The 23,351-nt window shown below is 42.7% G+C and overlaps 2 protein-coding genes across 2 annotated transcripts in view; one reads left to right on the forward strand and one right to left on the reverse strand.

Annotated features, from left to right (window-relative positions):
* LOC117221140 (uncharacterized) overlaps positions 1–23,351 on the reverse strand; it is a 112,333-nt gene that overhangs the window by 68,578 nt on the left and 20,404 nt on the right. The gene's annotated exons all lie outside the window — the stretch shown is intronic.
* The window catches only part of FMRFaR (FMRFamide Receptor), a 37,195-nt gene continuing 29,620 nt past the window's right edge, over positions 15,777–23,351 (forward strand). Inside the window, exon 1 of the mRNA XM_076524341.1 lies at positions 15,777–16,385. The gene's annotated coding sequence lies outside the window, so the exon portion shown is untranslated. The remainder of the gene's footprint in view (positions 16,386–23,351) is intronic.

Here is a 23,351-nt window from a genome sequence, read left to right on the forward strand (position 1 = left end):
ATTAATTGTACAACGGTCTATCTAAATTATTATGTATTATATTTGAATTACTTTGAATGAATGAATAAATAAATGAATAAAATCTTCTGTCGGTTTTCCCACTTTGCACTCCACCTTCTCAGTTAAACCATGAATGCATAAAGTCCACAGAGAGTCTGCTTCCGACAGCCATGAGACTTTTTATTTCCCCATAACCGTTTCAAGAACCAAAATTGGTGTCACAACAGTTTTCAACCACCGAGATCTTCGGCGCGGGAAATTCAGCCCGTCAGAATCTTCCGAAGTTTTCGAGCTACCCGGCTGCCTCCTGGCCCAGTTCTGTAATTCAATTTCCGATAAGAATTGCCTTCCGGCGCTCGCAAAATTAAGAAAGATAGTTCCGCCTTTCCGTCTGCCGTGGACGCGAATGCTTCCCGTTTCCACGGGACGAATGAAGATGCGCGCGCGACGAAGCGGAACGGATCTCTCTCGGTTTTCGACTCGGTGTCACGACACTTTTCATCCCACGGAAAGGTTAAGTTCCCCGGCTTGACGCCGAGGACACGCTCGCGAGCTTTCGGACGGCTCCCGAAAGTCTGACCACCCCCGACCCTCGACTTGTCTCGTCGAGCGAACGGTTCACGGGCCGGTTCACCCAAACGTGTAAAGCCGCCCCTTGCATCGATTTCCCTCGACGTTACCCGACGCTTCCTATTATTATTCATTAAAGTGCAAACGATTTTCATGCATAATGCACGATCAAAAATTCTCGCCGGCCTGCCACACCGCCCGGCGAACTTGACCTCGCTTTTTCGTATTCCAAGGACCGTTAGGGGAGCCTTGAAAATTTGTTGATCCCGGAGGTGTGCAAGTGTTTCTGTCAGAGATTGGAAACGATTGTGACAACGGTTTCGGTTCTAGAAGCAGTTCTGTTGCAATCAGACCGCTGATATTTATGCAAAGTAGACATTATTTTCATCGGTTGCAACAAGCACGAGTCAAACGGAAATTTCTTTCTTTCTTTCTTTCTTTACTAATTTCAGTGATTTGAGGATAATACATACATGCTCTTAAATTCTTTTAATATTTTCGTCTTTTATCAGAAATGCATAAAATCCGCTGTCTAGTTAGAATAATATTAGTTCAAATATGGAATCCTTATTTTTGCTACCTAAAGGAGATACTGTGTTTATGTTGCGTATAATACAGCTATAATCGAAATGCATAACCACAAAGCAGAAAAATAAAAATATAACATAAAAATATAATAAACGTTTATGGAAAACGATATAATGTTGGTTCTGGAGAACCGGAACTGATATAACCCGAAACCGATATAACTTGTAACTAAACTGTGGATCTCAATGCAAAATAAAAATTCTACTTATCGGTTGCAACAGACATGAACCACATAAAAAGTTGATCTCTTTATTTAACCGTTTGAGTCCCAGGGGTTATTGAGAGAACACAAAACAAAGAAGAGGCAGCTATGCAATGTATATGCGCGTCAGTAAAGTTAAGCGCGACACAACAACAAATGGTTAACAATAAAAGCACCGAGATCTAAAAGTCACTGGCAGAACGCGTGGGACTCCAAAAATTATAATACTGAATTTGTCTAAATGTTTCATAACTTTTAGAATATCATGTGTGCGAATAAAGATATATATTCGAGGATTTCCAGTGGAAGTTGTTTCATAATTTCAGCTCTAATTATAAAATGAGAAATATGAATCCTTTGCACGATGGTAATACGTTCGGTGTTAATCATTTCGGCGAGCTGAAAATAATATGCAAATGTACCTAAAAAAAAACTCTTTTTATGCTTTCATTACTTTAAATTACGTCTACATATTTTCGTTATAAATCCATAAAGTTCGCAGTCTACCTGTAACAGTTACGACAGTTTTTAGTACAAACAGTTTTTCCAGCAAATAGCTAAAGGAATATTTATAAAGATATATTTATTGCATCAAATTTAACTATGACCGAGGAACGTAATCGAAACCAAGGATCGAAGCCAGTTACGAAATCGTTTCGATTCTTCGTAACTAGATTGCGGATTATTTGTGCATGGTAAAAATTGTCTGACATGAATCGCAAAGAATGGAAACCAAGTAGCAACTTCATTATTTCTTTAATTAAAGTACTTGTCGTACTTTGACGAGTTTAACTCGCAATGGAGATTTCTAGTAAAAAAACCTGTTAAACATGAATGTTATTCCGTTCGTTTAACCCTTTGCACTCGAAGCTATCTTAACTGTAAATCTAAAATAATTCTTCTGATTTATAGTCTTTTCATTTTATATGACAAAGCGCATTTTACGCATGCGAAATTGAGTCTTGCGACTTACGCAACGGTTACACTTTTAACAATTTTTTAAAAATCTGAACTTTGTTAATGTAAACATTGTCTTAGAACGTGATGTAACAAATTTCAGTGGTGCCTCAGAATCACCACTCGAGTACAAAGGGTTAAGTCGGAATATTCAAGTATTCAAGGAAATGTGTTCACACGATAAATACAAATTTTCTTCTTCTCCAAGAAAATTATAATATTAAAACGGTACCATAGCGGTAGTATAATATTAAAATTAATATTGAAACGGATTTAATAGATTAGAAATAACACATTGACGTTTTAAAACGCTTTCAATTTTTGCGCTATTTAAAATTATAACTATACAATTTCGCCTTAATCATTTTCGTTGTAAATGCATCAAATCCGCGGTCCAGTCATAACCGATGCACAGTTTGGAACGATTCCTCTTGGAATCCCCGGTTTCTCTAAACTCTCCGGAATGCGACAGGATACGTCACCGAACCGTGAAGCACGGTCGAACGGTGACTTATGCGAGCGGCCACGACGAGGAAGAACGAAGCAGCCGGATTCCTATGACGCGAGCATAAATCCAGGCTCGTCGAGCCGGCAGCTTCGACGGTTGATCGGAGCCGGCCGACGCGACGCCCGACGTAACGAACGACGACGGTTCCTTTGTGACTGTGCCGCGCGATAGGCACAGACCGGCGGCCAGTTAATTACGATACATCGCGTCCGTCGGACGGTTATGCCCGCAACGCTAACGACATCACGGCCGATCTAATTACAACGGCGCGTCCTGTCCCGCCGCGAGCCGTCGGGGGGACGCTTTGCGCCGTCGGGGGGACGCTTTGCGCCGTCGAAGGGACGCTTTGCGCCGTCGAAGGGACGCTTTGCGAAAACGGGAGCACCGGAAGACGCGACGAAACTGACGCGAGAGCTTGTTGCCCCCTTCGAACGGGCCGTTGCCGTGATCGAGAGCCCCGGTAACGCAATTTGGATCCGGTTCGGAAACACCCTGCCTTTACACTATGCTCTGTAATTTATGCGCTTTGTAACGTTTCCGTCCAATTATCGAACATTAATGAGAAGTTAATAGCATTTGTAATGCCGGGCTCCGCGCGACCGCGGTCAGCTAACGTTAAACGATTCTGAACGAGACGCGAATGTCTGCGCGTGTTTGTCGGTTAAATTAACAAAGATTCGGTGGAAATCGAATGTTTGCGAGCGTATTAATTGGATCACGTCGCACAGCGTGCTACGTATTTCGATGATCTCGTGGGACTTGATTCTCGATGACTGTATTTTTTTCTCGCTTTCGATTACGTATTTCATTACAGTAAATTCTCTCCGCAATCGTGTCGCTCAACTTGTAAACAAAAATAGACGATTTGGGAAGAAGAAATGCGATTGTTCAAGCTTCGCGGCTCGTTTTTATCGTCGTTGTCAATCGGCGGCTACAATAACGAGCCGCAAGGCTTGATTGGTCGTATCTTCTCCTCACAAATTGTCCATTTTTGTTCACAAGCCGAGCGACAATTGGAGAGAATTTACTGTATTTCGGACGTTGATTTAAACGTGACTCAGTAATTTTAAAACTAAAATATATTATTATTATTATTATTATTATTATTATTATTATTATTATTATTATTATTACATTTGTATGTTGTCTAAAAACATTTAATTTCGGAATGAAATACTCCTAGGTTGCCGAAACATCGCGCTGTACGTCGGGCGGAAAATGAGGCAGACGAGAAGATAAATGAAATAAAGCGGCGAGAACGATGTTCCGTGTACCGGAGGAATTTCGAGCCGGGAGTAATCGCTGTTGTTAAATCTCGCCCAGACGCGCTTTTTGTTCCGGTAAAAAATTGGGAAAAAAGGAACGGTGGTCGCGGGACGCGTACGAAGGCCGGCCCGAAGGGGCAACGGAACAATGCGTCGCAAAAGGATTTCGAGAAATTAAGCAAAAATGATAACGAATGTAGAACGCGCTTTTCGGATCCGTCGACACCGCGCGCGGTTCGTTGAAAACAACAAGAAAAAAAACGCGAAACTGGACAGAGCCGGGTGTCGCGGTTTCCATCGGATCGTTATTTCTTATTAACCTCGACGTGGCTGCCGGACGCGTTCGCGTCGACACAGTCGTCGACGTTGCGATTCGGTGGCCGCCGCCGGCGAAACGTCAATGCGGCCGGCGAGCGAATTATTTCAAGTTTTCGGAAATTGCAGCGGACCGATCGCCACGGTCCCATTGGAAATCCCTATGAAATTCCATTAATCGAGCCGTTCCGCACGCGTGAAACGCAATTACCGGTCCGCGGCGACGCGAACGTCGCGTCTGGGGCTCGACAAACGAACTATTTTCATCGGGTTGCGGCGCCGCTGCGAAATGAATTCTCGGCGAGGATCGGACGGGAAAACGGCGGAACAGGAAAAATCGAGCGGTTCGGGGGCGGATGAAAAGTTATTTCGTTACGCTGAGTAAACGGACCTGTCTTTAACCGGTGGCAGCCTCATTCGCATATCTAACTTTTCGATTCGAACAACGAATGAAACTGCCGCGATCAACTTTGCATCCGACTTGCCCGCGGCTCCGAGTAATTAACCGAGACACGCGGTTGCGACTCCCGCGTCGTCTTTCGGAGCGCAACGATTCCCAAGATCGTGTAAACAATTCTTCCACGGAACGGCAACTTCTTCGCCCGCAAGCGAATTCCCGTCCGTTTATCTAGACGCGCGCCGAGTAACTCGTGTCGTGAACCTCGACCTTTGCTGATCTGTGTGTGCCGCACCCGTAATCTCCAATTCCGATTCTTAATCCGCTAATCGGCGATTTAAGCCGCAATAGAAATAAATACGCTGCAGTTGGTCCTTGTCGGAGCTGTTTGGCTATGATTTATCGCGGGAACGATCGCCGATCGCGTAAACGATTTTGAATGGAAAGCTGTTCGAAACGCGCCGGGTCGCAGAAATCGCGAGATTTTTCGGACGAATTTGAACGTAATTGAATAACACATCTTATGCTATAGGAATCGGTGGCTCATTATTGTCATCGTGGAAGTTCGTTCATTCATTATGGAAGTTCTTGAGGTACCATGGATACTTTTTTTTTTTAATAAAACTAAGTTATACAATATTACAGACATCGCCGATAGAGAGAATAAACAATATACGGTAAATTCTCTCTAATTGGCTAATCTCGGATTGTGCAGAAAAATGGATAATTTGGGAAGAGGAGACACGATTATTCGAGCATTGCGGCTCGTTTTTATAGTTGTCTATAATCGTACCTCCTCTTCCCAAATTATCCATTTTTGTGTACAATCTGAGCGTCGATTAGGGAGAATTTACTGTATTCCGATCTTTTGTTACAATAGACAATCAAATGACATGTTTGCAACTTCTGGTGTCCAACATTAATACTCAAATAGTCAATGTATACAATGCTGTGTACATTTATACAGGGTGTCCAGCATTTTCGTTCGTTCTACAAGGAAAACTAAAACTAACATGTTAAATATAATTAATTGGTCTTTTGTATGTTAGCGTTATCATATTTATCGCGCATTGCCGATGTACGCACGGAAATGTACATTTGCAAGGATGAACAGAGATTCAGTTGAACAAAGATAACAAAGAACAAAAAGAAATGCAGGGTTTATTTTGTTTAAGTTGCTCACGATCGGAAATGCTTCATCGATAACAAAAACCAACCCGTGCACTTTACGGCGAACAGAATTCATCGATGCGCATACCTATTGTGAAAAGCGTTTCATATTTTCTGTCTGTTTAAAATCCTTTTAACCGTTCGAATCCAAAGCACGTACATCGCACAGCTGCTGCTTTTTTTTAAATGTTATCTTCTCAGTCATTTTTGTTAAACAAAACTTGAAGTAATTATAATATATATTTTTTAAATATTGAAGTCGAATGACTGCAACGCTTATTCCAAAGGGGTTTTATTAAATTTAATCATTTAAATAATTTAAATAAATTCAATAAATTCAATAAATTCGATAAATTCGATAAATTCGATAAATTCAATAAATTCGATAAATTCAATAAATTCAATGAATTCGATAAATTCGATAAATTCACTGAATTCAATGAATTCGATAAATCCAATATATGTGATAAATTTAATAAATTCAATATATATATTCGATAAATTCAATAATTCAATAAATTCAATAAATTCAATAAATTCAATAAATTCAATGAATTCAATAAATTCAATGAATTCAGTGAATTAAATGATCTAAATACATTAAATAAATTACATTAATAAAATAAATTAAATAAATTGAATAAATTGAATAAAGTAAATAAAATAAATTTTTCTTAGATAGGGGACTAATTGATGATTCAACTTGGTCGACGGCCGGTCAACGACACGCAGCAGGCGGACCAGCGAACTTCTATTCGAAGAATAAAGTGGACGCTACCAGACAGTCTAGATCTCCCCTCCCCGAGTCGAACGAGTTTCGGGATACAAGATCCTCGTCTAGCCATGCCGTCTAAAAATACGTGTCGCGCTGTTCGTTCCGGTAATTGGGTCGCACGATCATCGCTCGGTGGTTCGGTAAGGTTCGAGAAGAAGCGCGAATGAAAGATGGCCGGCCGGCCGATGGCGTGGACGGATGCCGAGCATTACTCTAACGACGCTTGACAACATGAACGGTGGTCCTTTAGGCCGGATCGTCGCCCACCGTGTCTCGTCTGCTCGATCTTCGTGGATCGTCTCGAGACCGGGATCGTCTTGAATATCTCGTAGTATACACGAGGAGGACGTGCTCTCGAGCCCGAGGTGCAGGAACATCGCGAATCAATGCGGGGACACGCTGTCTCTCGGTCACAGGGTCCGATAAACGCAGGTTCAGAGTGCAACTCAAACAGCGACCGATAACGCGGGCCGAATCGATAAACGAGATACGGCCGACTCCCTTCGGATAACACGGGATTCAGTTATCTGCTCCATTCTCGCGCGACCTTCGCACCCTAACTGGAACTCGGTCTGCTGGCTTTCCCAGCGTTATTCCGAGAAATCTGATTTGATCGGTGCATAAACCCACGCGATGCCGGATATCGGCGACGAGGAAACGATCAAACGTGTCCCCAACGACTCCGGCCTCGTGAGACCGACGCCGTCCCTTCCGAAATCTCGGGGAGGACCGTTTCGGACCTGCGGGCAACGGCGGCTCGCAAGAGGAACAAGGAGGAATTCGATCCGGCGACATTCCTTCGCTTTTTGCTACAAGCCGCCCGAGGCTTGATCTCGTTGGGAGGTCCGAAACGCGGTGCTTTTTCCATCGAATGTATTTTAATTTGGAGCAAATATGACGAGTCCTCTACCTCTTCCCAGAATACTCGAATAATGTGGACCTAATTTGCGCGATACAACGTTAATCGACGTCGTCGACAGCATTGGATTATCAGTTCGTAACTATCGTTTATTTATTTTGTATTCTCTTTTCAATACTTTATCGAAACTTTTGTGTTGTAAAGAAATAGTAGAAAGTAGACTGAGAATTTTTATGCATTGGATTATCAGTTCGTAACTATCGTTTATTTATTTTGTATTCTCTTTCCAATACTTCATCGAGACTTTTGTGTTGTAAAGAAATAGTAGAAAGTAGACTGAGAATTTTTATGCATTGGATTATCAGTTTGTAACTATTGTTTATTTATTTTGTATTCTATTTCCAATACTTCATCGAGACTTTTGTGTTGTAAAGAAATAGTAGAAAGTAGACTGAGAATTTTTATGCATTGGATTATCAATTTATAACTATCGTTTATCTATTTTTTATTCTCTTTTCAATACTTTATCGAAACTTTTGTGTTGTAAAGAAATAGTAGAAAGTAGACTGAGAGTTTTTATGCATTGGATTATCAGTTTGTAACTATCGTTTATTTATTTTGTATTCTATTTCCAATACTTTATCGAAACTTTTGTGTTGTAAAGAAATAGTAGAAAGTAGACTAAGAATTTTTATGCATTTATTATTTAAGTCTTTAAAATGCAATTGACCGTAGCATTTTAACGGAAACTAATTACATTATTATTCGTAATATAATTCGTGAGGAAGTTTGTAGTTGCAAGAAATCCTATTCTTCTTCAGATTTAGATGAAAGAATTCGTACGAGTGAGAATTTGCAATCCGTTGTCTAGTAATAACCAGACTGCGGTACTTTATGCATAATAAAAATGTTGCCCATCAATTCGAAGAATTGATAATTGACTAAAAATGTAGTAATCTCTTATAGTAATTTTAATCATTTAAAAATAACATGACCGTGTTCTTTTATTTTTTTCACATTCTTTCTATTTTGTATTTCACGTTACCATTTTTCTCGTAAACGCATGGAATTCGCGGTCTGTTAATAATCGTCGAACAGACAAAAGAAAAGAAAATGTTCATTGTATATCCCTTTACTGTCGTTTTACTCCGATTTGTCCTGTTCGACAATTATTACCAGACCGCGAATTCCATGCGTTTACGAGAAAAATGGTAACGTAAAATACTAAATAAGAAGAATGTAAAAAGAATAAAAGAACACGGTCATGTTATTTTTAAATGATTGAAATTACTATGAGATGTGATACATTTTTAGTCAACCATCGATTTTTCAAATCGACGGGCAACATTTTTATTTTATTACGATTTACCAAATCTCACGTGAGATTTAATAATAATCGTCGAACAGACGAAAGAAAAGAAAATGTTCATTGTATACCCCTTTACTGTCGCTTTACTCCGATTTGTCTGTTCGACAATTATTACCAGACCGCGAATTCCATGCGTTTACGAGAAAAATGGTAACGTAAAATACTAAATAAGAAGAATGTAAAAAGAATAAAAGAACACGGTCATGTTATTTTTAAGTGATTGAAATTACTATGAGAGGTGATACATTTTTAGTCAACCATCGATTTTTCAAATCGACGGGCAACATTTTTATTTTATTACGATTTACCAAATCTCACGTGAGATTTATTTGCTGCACAGGGAAGTGTGTGTACTTAATCGTAAATCTTAAATGGTGATTCATGGATTATTTATACGTTCATAGTACATGTTTTCAAGAACGATGAAATACATTAACACGCTTCGATATTAGGTTCGGCAAGCAAAACAGGCACGGTGGTTGGTAGAGACAGTTTCAAGCTAGTTACTGCGCAATGAACTTAATGCTTGCGAGCAAAACAATTCGACGTTCTCGGGAACGTCTTTAACCAGTTAGCTGTTTTTGGCGAGCATACTCAAGTGTAACACAAAGCGTTGCCATCTCTTCGTGACGAGTATAAGAAGGATGTATACTATGATGTTCCTTTTTAAACTATGAATCACATATTTACATATTAACATACTAAATTAACATACTATAAAGTATCGCGTTTGAACAAAGTATGAAGAAAGTCAAACAGACGCGGTGCAATTATACAAACATACACACTTTTCGAAGAGATTGCAACAGTTATCTGGCAAATCTACAGGGTGTCCCAAAATTATTGCACAAGCGGAAAATGAGGGGTTTCTGAAGTCATTTGAAATAATAATGAATGAAATAACATGTTCTCCGATTCTTATTTGACTAGAGCGTGGGAGTTGTGAAATATAATACCCTTGTCTCGAACCGATTAACCCCCTGCACGCCCCCTAATCCTTCCGAGACCGTACAAACAGTTCCGAAAGCTAACAAGCACTGTGCGTTATTTATTTATATATTAAGGCACAAAGCCCTTTTACGTTGAGTAAATAAGGGATTTTCTATAAAAATGAGAGCGACGCAAAAATTAATTAGAAGAGAAGTACAGGATATTCCAAAATTATGATACTTCAAAGAAATTAGGGATTCCTGAGGTCATTTGAAGCAACTTTTTCCTTAACGAAAATGCAATCCGCGGCTTCGTTTACGAGTTATTAACGAAAAACACTGGCCAATGAGAGATCGCGTACAGCTGGCGCCCCGCCTTCGCGACCACTGCCGCTGCGTGATATGGCCGGCGTGACGTGGCATTGGCCAGAAGGGCAAAGCGCCGGCCGCACTCGCGCTCCGATTGGTCAGTGTTTTTCGTTAATAACTCGTAAACGGAGCCGCGGATTGCATTTTCGCTGAGGAAAAAGTTACTTCAAATGACCTCAGGAACCCCTCATTTTCCGCTTGTACAATAATTTTAGGACATCATGTATTCTGATAGAACTCGGTCCAGAGATTCGAGGGGACCGAAATTTACCTTCCGGTGTTCCAAAGTCAATCATTGCTGACGATTAACTCAGTAAACAAGACTCGCTTCGCGCATCGTCTGATAAAAACACCTTTACACCCGAAAGTAGCAGCGTACATTTGTTTTTGAACCCGTTAACCAATAACTGCGAGTACCATTGTGCAGAAAACGCGGCCGGGCCGAGCTCAATTGAAATTGTTATGCAACTGGTGCGATCGACGATATCTCCGGCCGGCGTGTACTTATTATTCGAACGGAAAATTTTTGCTTTGTCCGCCGTGTCGGAAGCAACAGTTTTCCAATATCTACGGCGACTCGATCCAAGAAGCATCTCTCGGCCCGTGCAAACATTGACACAGCGAAGAAGAGAGGCATCTACGTAAAGTGGAAACGGCTGCCACGGGACAGACGTCACAGTGTAGGCGGTCCTTTCATCCGACGGAGATTGCCCTGGCCGTCGGATGATCTTGATGCCCGAATGTCGGGCATAGAACGAGTTTACTCCGGGCTTTGCCTGATCCCGGAATCACGATACTATAATTAATTCAGTACGCTCCACGGGACCCGATACGGCGCGTCGCCGCTGCTGCCAGTGCTGCGAAACGCCGTGGAGCAGCGCGGCGCGAAGCTGTGCACAGTGCGTCGGTCCCGCTACGCCGTTAATCTTCCCACCTGTTTTCGGACAAACGTCGTTGTGACGTTTAATGCCCGACCAGATTAATGCGACAATCGGGAGAGCTGTGCCTCGAACGGCTGCAGCAGATCGCCGGAGCTGTCCGCGCAAATATGAAAAAAAAACGAGAGCCGATCTGAGACGACGCTCGTCGATAGGATGAGACGCTTGATGTATTTCGTAATTGTTTATGTTTGTACATTGGAAGAAACGTTTGTGCATTGTATGTATCGCGTGCTACAGTCCGGAGAAAAATATCTGTGGACACCGTTCGAATATAATCTCTTTATAATATTTTTCAGAATATTAATATTATAATTAGAAAATGAAAACAATAAAATAATAATAATAATAGTATAGTAATATAATATAATAAATCTAATAAATGATATATTAGTAAAATAATAATAATAGTATAGTAATATAATATAATAAATCTAATAAATGATATATTAGTAAAATAATAATAATAGTATAGTAATATAATATAATAAATCTAATAAATGATATATTAGTAAAATAATAATAATAGTATAGTAATATAATATAATAAATCTAATAAATGATATATTAGTAAAATAATAATAATAGTATAGTAATATAATATAATAAATCTAATAAATGATATATTAGTAAAATAATAATAATAGTATAGTAATATAATGTAATAAATATAATAAATGATATATTAATAAAATAATATTATAATATTATAATTATATAAAAAATAAAAACTGCAACGAAATGAAAATTTGTTTAGGACCGATATAACTGACAATTTCACGATATACTGAACAAACGTAAGAACAATGATTTTCAGAGAAATATTAATTTACAGTAAAATAAGAACTGCAATTAAATATGAAATGATTTAGAATTTGAATAACTGCTACGTCAATGCGAAGATGCATTGATCATACCTAAGAAAAATGACTTTCAGAGAAACATTGACTTGTATCAAAATAAGAAATGCAATGAAATGAAAATATTTTATGATTGACACAAATAAATATAACATAATATAACGACATAAGTAAAATATAAAATAAATACTTTGTCATATCTTCTCTAATTTTTGTATTAAATTCAGCAATCGTTTTTCGTCGTATCACGTTGTACATGATTTATTAATTTCCCCTAAAAATCGTCCCAGTTATGTTTGATACTTTCCATCAAAACTCGTTGATGCTATACTGTCTCCTATTCTTACGAATAATTTTCATTCATAGTCTTCCACTTTTCTCCAGCCAATGTCGTCTAATTTTTGTCATTTCTTTTCCTTCTGAAATTTTCTCTTCTTGTACAACGCTTAAAAGGTTGTACCATCGCTCTTTCATTTGAATACAAACAATTGCGAAACACGTCGAGCGTCTTGTTCCTTTTGCCAAGCACCGTGCAACCTGGAGGATCCGATAGAACCTGGGTGAAGAAAACGCGGCGGACAGCGGGCGAGAACAATTCCGACGATGAAAAATGAAGACAGGTGCGTGTACGGCAGCGTTATTACAAGATCTCTTTGCCGCTGTGGATAAATAAAGGCTCCGTCGAGCGACAAGTGTTCGCGGGGAAAGATCGATTATCTCGGTCGGATAATCGAGGGTGCGTATCTCTCTCGAGAGTTTTATCCGCGCCTTTTTCTTTATCGCTTAATAAACTGTTTTACTCGACGCGTTAACTTTTCACCTTTATTGACCGTTATCCCCGACGGATCGTTGAGGGACGGGTTCCTCTTTATTTATCGCTGGCGAGATCGCTCTCTTAATCTCGAGATCCAAGTCTCGCGAAGGCTCCGCTCTCCTCTTGCCGCGAGCACGCTCTCTCTCCGCATCTTCTCGTAGGTCGCGCGAAGCGGAACGAAGACGGGTCGCAATTAATAAACGGAAAATCAATGCGGCTGGGTCAAGTGGCGGCTACATAGCATCGCAGTCGGCTGCAAGTATGCGGAGAGCCGCGGTATCCCTGGCCACGCGACCTGCCTAAACGTATGAATGAAAGCCAACCACGAGAGGGAGAATCGAGCGAAAGCAAGAAGAGAGAGAGAGAGAGAGAGAGAGAGAGAGAGAAACGCGCGCAGCTCAGTTGGACAAAAGTGCCTCGGAAAGTTGCTTTGGCTCTGAAAGATCCTCGTAGAACCCGCAGATATCTTTTGTCTTGAAGTCACAGGGGAAAATGGAAGGACGGTACATTCTTTTGTCAGAAGAATGTCGACGAAAGTTATGATATCATTCTTTAATGCTGGTTTTGCAGGATTCGGTGGTGCGCCGGGCAGATGAAGCGGTCGACTCTGGCGAAGCAAAACAGCAACGCATACTTTTCCCATTCTTCCTCGTTGCAACAGTGGCGATTATTACGAACGACTATGCGGCTTCCTAAAAGTGCGCGAAAAGATGAACCCTTCCTCAACCCTTTGCCATATTTTCACGAGCCTGACACGTAAGTACGAACATTATTCCGTTCTTTTGAGTCGAAAGAAAATCGCGTTCTCTTGTGGTCGGTATTTAAGCGTTTAAGCAAAAGAAGGCTCGCGATGAATATTTTTCTCGCGTCTTCAACTCTTTCATTCGAGCGCGATACGAGGGAACATTTTTAACAATTTGACTGCCGCGTTAAAAACTCGCAAAACTTTCTTCATGCAATCGATGTATTTTATTTAGTCAAATGAAAAATGAAAAGTCAAGGTATGTGACACGAATTGCATTTTTAATTAATTGAACTACATTTCTAATTAATTGAGCTACGTATGGGTGACGCGGCAGTTGAAATCTTAATGATATATTTTCTACCTAACGAGCAGCATTTACTATAGCCAAATTTAATTCCTTGTACGCTGTTCAGAAAAATTATAACATAGACAAATTTTTGATAAAAATTGGCTAACTTTGACTGACGACAACTCCGCGAAAATTCATCGTACGACGATGATCTTTTTCTCAAATTGAAGCTTGAAACTTCTACTTCAAGATAATATTTCTGGATTTTCAGTTTAACGCATCCTCATCACTGTAACCCCTAAAATGTGAGGCCATGTTTGTCATATTGAAAATTGCCAAGTTTGACGAAATGCGCGGACTTTGCAAAATTTTTCTCGGAGTTGCCATTTGCTGCAGAATGAGGTTCAATCATTCCTCTTTAATTTATAAAAAAAGAAACTCGGCTGCGATTTTTTCTCGCGAAGTTACAGCATTTTTAAGTAGTCCTTGCATTTTATGCTATAATCTTTTTTAGCAGTATTTATTAATTGGTTACTTTCGTAGAAGAATAAATAAATAAATAAATGAATTTTCTTCTCCTCCAAAGAAATGTTTAAAATCAAGAACGTTCTAACCGTCCTAACTTCGAAGAAAGTGGCACGGCAGGAAGTCGAGAGAGAGAGAGAGAGAGAGAGAGAGAGAGAGAGAGAAGATTCAAGTAAGCCGAATCCGAACCAATTAATGTTCCATTAAAAAGTTACAGTGATAAGGGTTAACCCGTTGTCGTACTTCCTCGAACAACTAACTTCCAGCAACAACTTGTCAATTGTGAACGTCGCTCCGTTCTTTCAAGTCGGGCATCGAATTCCGTTCCGTTGTCAACAAGGTTTAAGCATTCGAGGAAAACTAGGCACGCGATAAACATAAATCTGCTTCTAGAAAAGCGAATAGCATCAAAATCGTTCTATCTAGTCTCCGAGCGCGAAACAAACGGTGCGGGATTAACCCTTTGCACTCGAAGCCATTCTAACTGTAAATCTGAATCAATTTTTTTGACTTATGGTATTTCCATTTTACGTGACAAAGTGCATTTTATGCACGTGAAATTTAGTCTTGCGACCCATACAACGATTAGACTCTTAATAATGTTTTACATCTAAACTTTGACAATATCAAAATTATCTTGGAACGCGATGTAACAAGTTTTCAGTGCTGCCTCAGAGTCACCGCTCGAGTGCAAAGGGTTCAAAGTGGGCTCTCCTTCGACTGGCACGTTATTCTAAACTTGCGTAACAAACACGGTCGTTACACGGACAGCAGAGGAGCGTTCAACTTTTACGACACCGGATTACGGAAACACACACCGTGTTCGAAACCTATCGGAATGGAGATTGACTTCGCGATCGCCATGATCTTGGTGACCCTGATAGGAGGCGGCGAAGGGGGGAGCGGGACCGCGGGGAAGACGGGCCAAAAGTAACCGAAGGAACGGGTGGGACGATGGACGAGGGTGCAAGACGCGCGCGTACGGGAGGACAAAGCGGCGAGAGAGAATAAACGGTCGAAAGAGACGACGAGACGAGGCTACAGGTATCGGCGACGGAGGCGCGCGAAGAACGCGGAATGACGTAAAATTCGGGGGGTGCGGAGGGGGGAAACGGGAGGGGGCCATGGGTGGACGGAAGAAAGAAAGGAAGAAAAGAGGGAGCGCGGGAGGATAGAGCGAACGCGAGAACGGTGGAGAGAGCGTGGAGAACGGGAGAAAAAGAGAGAGAGAAAGAGGATAGAGAGAGGCAGAGAGATAGAGAGAGAGAACGCTCGCGCGCAGGCGGCATCCACTGCCAGGGTCACTCGTCGCTCCTCGGCGAGTGCTCTTGTACACCGATGATTCTGTTCTTTGGAGCAGTCAGTGCGCTGCAAGCGCTCCGATGACGCGCGTACACCTTGTCGCTTCGAACGAGAAACGCGCCAGGTGAAGCCGACCGGACCCGGATCGCGGGACCCGCTTGCGAGCCGCGGAGGAACCGTCGAAAAAAGTGAACCGGTTGCCGCGAGTGATCGCGATTCCGCGGATCGTTTCGCGTCCGCGATCGAGTTTCCCGGGGCTAAAACCAGCCGACGACGACGACGACGATCGGCCTCAGTCAAGATCGTCCCGCGGCCAAGTGCTACCGATGTAATTCAAGAAATAACACCTCCAGGTGCCAATAAAGCGGCCGCGCCGCGGATGGACGCATTCCGCCGCGACGCGCAACCATGATCCAAGATCCGACGAACTTAGCCGAGGAATCGGGCGAATCGTCCGCGACGGGCACCGCGGTCGCGGTGATCATCCGACGATCGTCGCCGATCTTGTAGCAACCGTGCGAACAGAGGCGAACAAACTTGGGAAAGTTCACAGTGAGACGCTCGTTCGACAACATTCCCGGCGGCTTCAGCGAGAAGACGCGCACTCGGAGGATCGGAGAAAGCTTTCGAAACCGAAAGGTGCGACACGAGATCGTTCTTTTTCTTTCTCCTTTTTTCTTTCGTCGATTCAGGCGAACGGAAAGTTTGTCCGACGTTGCCTGTTACACGTCGCGAGTTCTTATTAGTTATGGACGGAAACGTATTCTTGTTTATTCATGTATTCGTGTATTTATTTATATGTATTTATTTATTTACTTATTTATTCGTAAACCGGTTGAACCGTTTGGTACGACGAGATAAAGATTTCGTACAACATTGCCTCGAAATGTAAAGAGGAGAAGCGAAGAAATTTAGAGTTCCGCCGAGTCTGTTTACATTCAGAGGTACATTCCGTCCGTCGTGGCTGTTGAAATGACCATAATCGGTTCTACGGAATTCTAGTCGAAGCATTAGATGCTGTCACAGCGAGGTCAGGGATGTATTTAAATAGAAGTTTGATGACATATCCAGGCGCCTGTGGAAACCGTTTGAAACTTTGAAAGCAAAGAATAAATCGAAAAGTATTCTGAAGAGAGAAAGTGGCTTAAAACGAGAAAACAGGTACGAATAGTCATGATCGGACTGTGGATTTTATGCGTTTATAACAAAAACAAGGCGATCAAATGCAAAACAGTAGAAACATTTGAGAAGCATAAAAATACTGCCGAGCCGTTTTCAACTTGTTAAAATGAACAAGAAACGACATAAATATCTTAGTGCAGACAATTTTTATTTTGCATAAAAAATCCGCAGTTTAGTTGCTATCATAACTGAACTATGCATTTATGACAAAAATTTGTAGATGAAATTTAAAACGGCAGTGCAATTAATAATACCGAATTAAAAGAATAAACGAATGGTATCAATATACCATTTTCAACTTGTTAAAGTAATTAAGCAAAGAATTGAGTGTTCGATAGAAGCAGACAGTTTCGATTTTGCAAACAAATCCGCAGTCTAGTCGCTATCATAACTGAACTATGCATTTGATGCGTTTACGACAGAAATTTGCAGGTGAAATTTAAAACGGCAGTGCAATTAATAATACCGAATTAAAAGAATAAACGAATGATATTGATATACCATTTTCAACTTGTTAAAGTAATTAAGCAAAGAAGGGTGCCTGACAGAAGCAGACGGTTTCGATTCTGCATACAAATCCCCAGTTCGATCATAACGGGGCACAATACGATTCAGCTTACGATATGCCGCGCGGAGAAATGGCCGTACACTTTCGAGTTTAGAGCGAAGATAACGATGATAGCGTGTCGAAACAATGGAACAATACTCTCTAACCGATGTGCAACGTGGAACTAACGTTTCCGATTTATGTGCGCCGATTCCTGCCAATAGAAATATTGATCGAAAAATTGGAAAGCCGCGAGACGCATTGCAGTTTATGTGGCCAGCTCTTCTTCTAATTGCTTTATCAGAAATATATCCCGTATTCCTTCGGGTTCGATTTCCTAAAATCGCAACAATGGAGACGAGCGACCCGTCGCGTCGCGACAGCGCGCCGTCCCGTCCCACCGTTTCCTTTCTCCGGTTGGTCTCTTTGTACGAATCCGCGAGTCCTCGCCGCGGCGCCTCTCGCACAATAGAAATTAATTGCTAAGATGGGCACCCGGCCAGCATTCCCGTTCGATTTCCATCGAGGTCCTTTTTTTGCGTGCTCGGCGACGCAGCCGCAATTAATTCGATGAAAAAAAAAAAAGAAAACCTCGTCTCCCCGGGGATCGCGAGGAAACCCGAGTTCCCTTCCGAACAAAAAAAAGCCTCGCTCGATACGTCGATGGGTTTTCGGGCGCGAGATCGACCGGATACGAGCGTTTGCTTCGTCACGATCGTCGGAGAATCGACGAAGAGACGACGGTGTCTCGTTTCGGCCGTTCGGCGATCGTAAAACGATCGGACTTCCGCTGTGAAATTCAATTTTCGTCGAGCCGGTGGTCACACAAAAGCCGAAATTACCATCTCGTTTGGAAACAAAAGGAGGAACATTTTTAACGGGAAGATCGATCGGCGTTACGCAAACGAATCGTCGCGTTTCGATGCGACCGCCGATTCCCGTCGCGATCGCGGCGAAAATACTGGTTCCCGAGGATCCGAGGAGAAAGATTCAGCGACAAAGAACAGCGCGATCGAGATTCCAGCGCGGCCGTTGCGACGCGTTCGTATTTTTCACGCGTGCCTCGCGCACGCGCGCGCTCGCGCGTTCCCGATCGCTTTCCGGTCGCGGCTTTTTCAGCGAACCATTTCGCTTCGTTCGACACAAGGAAATCATTCCGGCCATTTTTCTCGGCCAACTATTGTGGCCGGCTCGACCGTCCGCCGGGCGCAGCGAAAACAAACGAACGGACAGTTAATTACGGGAGAGTTGCGAGCTAATAACGCGAGCGGTTCGCGTCGCGCGATCGGAGATCGAATTTAAAACGCGCGACAGTGCGCGCCGCGGGACCGTCGGCAGAAATTGCCTTCTAATATGAAAGAGCTCGGAGCCCCGAGAAAATTGAAAATTCTCCGATGTTCCTGCACGGTGCCGCCTCCGCCTTGAGAATTCCGCGCGCGATTTTGATCGATGGCGGCCCAAAGAAAACAGGAGTCGTCGGCGAGCGACGATCCGCGCGACATCGGAACCGCGGAGAAATCCGGGAAAAACGCGTCGCTGAATTAATCCGGAAGAAACGGGGGATTTGCGGGGAATTGTTCAGGTTCGAGGACCGATTCCTCGCCGGATGGTTCTTATTGTCGGCCGAAAAACTCTCGGCATTCGCCGCGCGTCCGTATTCAGCGCGGGAGACGCGGAAAAAGGAAACCGAGGATCCACCCCTTCCGGTTCTCCAGTTTTTTCCACGGAAGGTTACGCGGCAACGCGAGCAGTCCTGTCGCCGTCGAAAGGAATCCTAATCGACTTTGGGGATGAGCGATTCTCCCCTTCGGTCGTCGGGGGAATCGTTTTTTCGAGGAACCAGAGGAACGATAGCGAATATATTTATTCGTTTATTTGCTGGCAGACATATATCGCGAATCCTTTTTGTTGGGTCGACCCCAATAAATATGCAATGACGCGTGTTCCACCAATGGTTGGCCGTCCGCCATTTTGCCCCGGGACGATGGAAATCTTTCTTTCCGCTGGGAGCCACGCCGCAGGATCAAAGCGATCAACGTAGGAAATATCTCTGTGATTGGCTAAGCGAACGGAAATGCGCATAGAATCCTTTGACAGAACGGTTAGATACTTTGTGCCTCGACTCGAGCCCGGCAGACCGCGAGTTTCGCGAGAAACTCCATAGAAATCGTCGATTCCTCGGAGTTCGCCGACAGCCTGGCGTCGAGTATCTCCTTTAAGGGCGAAACGCGCGGAGTTCTTGAAATGTTTCCGCGAAGCGACACGCGGAACGGCCGCCGTTCTCCTTCGATCTGCTCGAAGCACGATTCGAACGCTGGCTTCTTAAGACTCGGTCCGGCTTCCGCGTCGAATTCTCTCCTCGAATTCTGCCCGGAATTCTCGCGAACAGTTCTCCGCCGTGTTCCGGCGAACTTGCCCGGGAACTCGGAGGTCGACAAGTTGCCCCTTGGAAGGAACCGTGGTTATTTCGGCTGCCGAGCGCCGAAAGGTCGCGAAACTTTCTTGTCCCGGAAGGATTGCCGTCTGCAGGAATGTGGCCGCGCGTTTCGAGCGCGTCACCAAACTTGAAGCCGACCGATCGAAGGGTGTGCAGTCGCCTGCAAAAATTCGCACGGCACTCGCCAACGCAAACAGAACCGGTGACAGAAGGATCCCGTGATTCCATCTCGCCACCGGCTCGCGTACACTTCCGAACTTCCGTGTCCTCGTGGATCCTGTTGTCCCGTCTCGCGACACGATTTTCTGACTTAGCGAGCTACCAGGTCGTCATAACAATTTTACCTGTTCGCAGGTAAAATTGATTTCAACGCGTTAACCCCTTGCGTCACGGTTGCTTCGTTGCTTTCGCTGGTACAGTAATGTCTCTCTAATTAACGCCTAAATTGTCCACAGAAATGGACAATTTGGGAAGAGGAGATACGATTATTCGAGACTTGCAGTTAATTTTTATAATCACGAATTGTCAACAATTATAATAACGAGCCGCAAGGCTCTCTTCTTCCCAAATCGTCCATTTTTGTGCACAACCTGAGCGTCAGTTAGGGAGACATTACTGTACTTTGATTATCTTTTTTTTTGGCATTGATAAATTCTTATACGAGAAAGAGAATTTGTATTTATCGTGTGCCAAGTATGAAAATATTGACGATAGAAGAGCAGAATTCTGTATCGATTTAACGCTTTGACTGCCGCGTCGCTCTGAGTTATTTGCTCTGATTTAAAAATTCGTCAGCGGATTTTTATGCGAAATGAAAATTGTTCGCGTCGACTGCAAGACGAACGAGCCGAACGTCATTCTCTTACTTTGTTTGATCATTTTAACAAGTTGAAATTACTGCGCCAACATTCTTAATTCCGTTTAATCTCCTCGCTGTTATCAGTTTCGCCCACCCATTCTTGCAGTAAATCCGCGGTCTAATTATAAGTTTCTTATTTTATTAGGATCCGCGGAACGTAAGAATGTTGAACAAATAATTGATGCTGTACAACGTGACTTTCCAATTTTAATATTTTTAATTTACATAAATTATGTTAATTTTATGAAATTGATTAGGTTTCCAACGTTGCAGTAAAAGTGTTCGACAAAATTAATAGCATTCACATTTATTGGATTATGCTACAGTGCAAAGGGTTGACTGTCAAATACCGACCCTAAAAATTCCCACAATATCAGTCATTCGATTAACCACTTAATTTGTACGCTCGAGTTAATTCGAGCGCGCTAAACAGGCCAAACTGTGCACACTCGAGATAATTCGAGCGGCGTTGTATTTTATGCTGCTATAATTTTTCACACTCGAATATAATCGTGAATTGAAAATAACAATGTGAAAGCAAAGAAAAAAAATCGTTTTATTGATATTTATCATTTATTCAAGAATAAAATATAGCCTTTTTCCATGGAACAAAAGCGCAGTATATCAAAATTCTCCACCAAAAACTGATTTTTTTGGCCAGTTCTTAAAAAAAAAACTGTGCATTAAGGGGCCAATGAAACCAAAAATAAATAGTTATAATATTTACCATAGTAACAGTTAGTTCAACTTTTTTCTGCGTTCTAAAGATCTTTGTAACATTCAATTTGTCTCGAATACAGCACAAGAAAAATCAATTTCAAAATCTAATTAAAAATCAGCCTCATACGTGACTGCAACGTGTCAGCCTTTTGAACCGTGAACGACGAGCGGCAGAACGACGAATATACTCGTCACGAAGAACCGATGATTTTTCTTTTACAGAAAACATACTCGTCCCACTGTTCCAACGAACATCTTCGCGAAACTTGAATGTCAGACATTTTTAGAATAATGTCTGAGGAACCTCTCGAAGGACAATAATACCAGCGCGATTAACAAGACACATATTTTCGTTCAAAAAATTCGTCTGAGACCGCCGGAAGGAGGTTCAAATCTGGTCGAATTTGCATGCGCGTGAAAGTGAATTCGACCTTCGCAGCGGCTGTCACAGAAATCCGAGAAGACTCCGGTCGAACAGCAAAAATCGACGTATCGAGTATCGAGCTGCCGATTTCGTCCTGTCGGATACAAAGCTAGAAAATTCGAGGAGCTCGACCCGCGGTCGGAAACACTAGCCGGGAGGAACCATAACTCGTCGTAAATTTCTCTGTTTTGAACGCGAACACATCGAGCAGACACAGGATGACAACGGAGAGAAAGAGAGAGAGAGAGAGAGAGAGAGATTTGAATCAGCTCGTAACTTCGCAGCGTTCCTTTCACGATGAGAAACCGAACTTCATAGAATTTGCTCGGTCGCGCGATCCTTTGACGAAAAAGTTATTATCGGCGCGGTGGCGGGCGAGTAATTGTGTCATGGTTTCGCGATAGCCGGACGCGTAGCGATCCTCGGCGATGCGGGTCGGCGAAAAGAGAGCCGAAGAGAGCTCAGGTGAGAATGCGAGAGCGTGTCTTTGTCCGTTGCCGTTTCCATTCCCGGTGGAAACGGCGGAAAAGATGGAAAGGATGGAGAGAGCGGACGCGCGGCTCTGCGCGAATCCGCGGGGAAACCGCATCGACGCGACGCGTTATCGGTAAACATAATGCAATCTGATCGGATGGACGATCGGGCCGAGAGAGAGAGAGAGAGAGAGAGAGAGAGAGACCGATGACGTCACCGTCGAAACACAGGCGCGCCGCGAAAAACCTGATTAGCATAGCGGACGCATCGGGACGTATACTAATTAATAACGGAGTCGATGGTTGTTCCTCTACTCGTTAATTAGTCGGTCTTTGTACTCGGAACAGTTAATAGGATTCCCACCGGTCACACGGAAATAATGTAGCGCTCAATCACGGGATGAAAGCGTAAACCGATTCCGCGTACTTCTTCCAAGGAGCAAAGCTCGCCGGGATCGCGGGACGTCGTTCGCTCGTGAAATTGTTCGATTAACTCTTAATTATTTCGGAGCTTATAGCCCACGCGAGTTTCGTGGTCGGGGAATCGAGCACGGTATTGATTTTTCAAGCTTCCGAGGGTGGACCGGATATGAATACGGAAACTCGAAATGTCATAGCCACTCTACAAATATCTGTGGGACGTCCTTTAGAACGGTACAACTTTTTTCGAAACTGGACCAAACGATTTGAATTCTTTTTTTCGTCTGGTCTACTAGACAGCGACTGAATTGCTGCTTTTTTTTTAATTGTGCTACCGCTTGAAATGACGAAACAGATTTGAAATGACGAAATAAACTCACGCTTTCTGTAGACTGTTATCCGAGTCTACTATGAAGATTTTAAAAAATACGGTTTTGTAGATCTAGGATAAGTTATATGCGTGCTGAACATTTCATCGAAATCGGTTGAATTTTTTATCCCTAGATTTACGATGAATACATTGCGGATAACTTTAATTTTGAC

The sequence above is a fragment of the Megalopta genalis genome, chromosome 1, assembly GCF_051020955.1.
Source record: "Megalopta genalis isolate 19385.01 chromosome 1, iyMegGena1_principal, whole genome shotgun sequence".
NCBI lineage: Eukaryota > Metazoa > Arthropoda > Insecta > Hymenoptera > Halictidae > Megalopta > Megalopta genalis.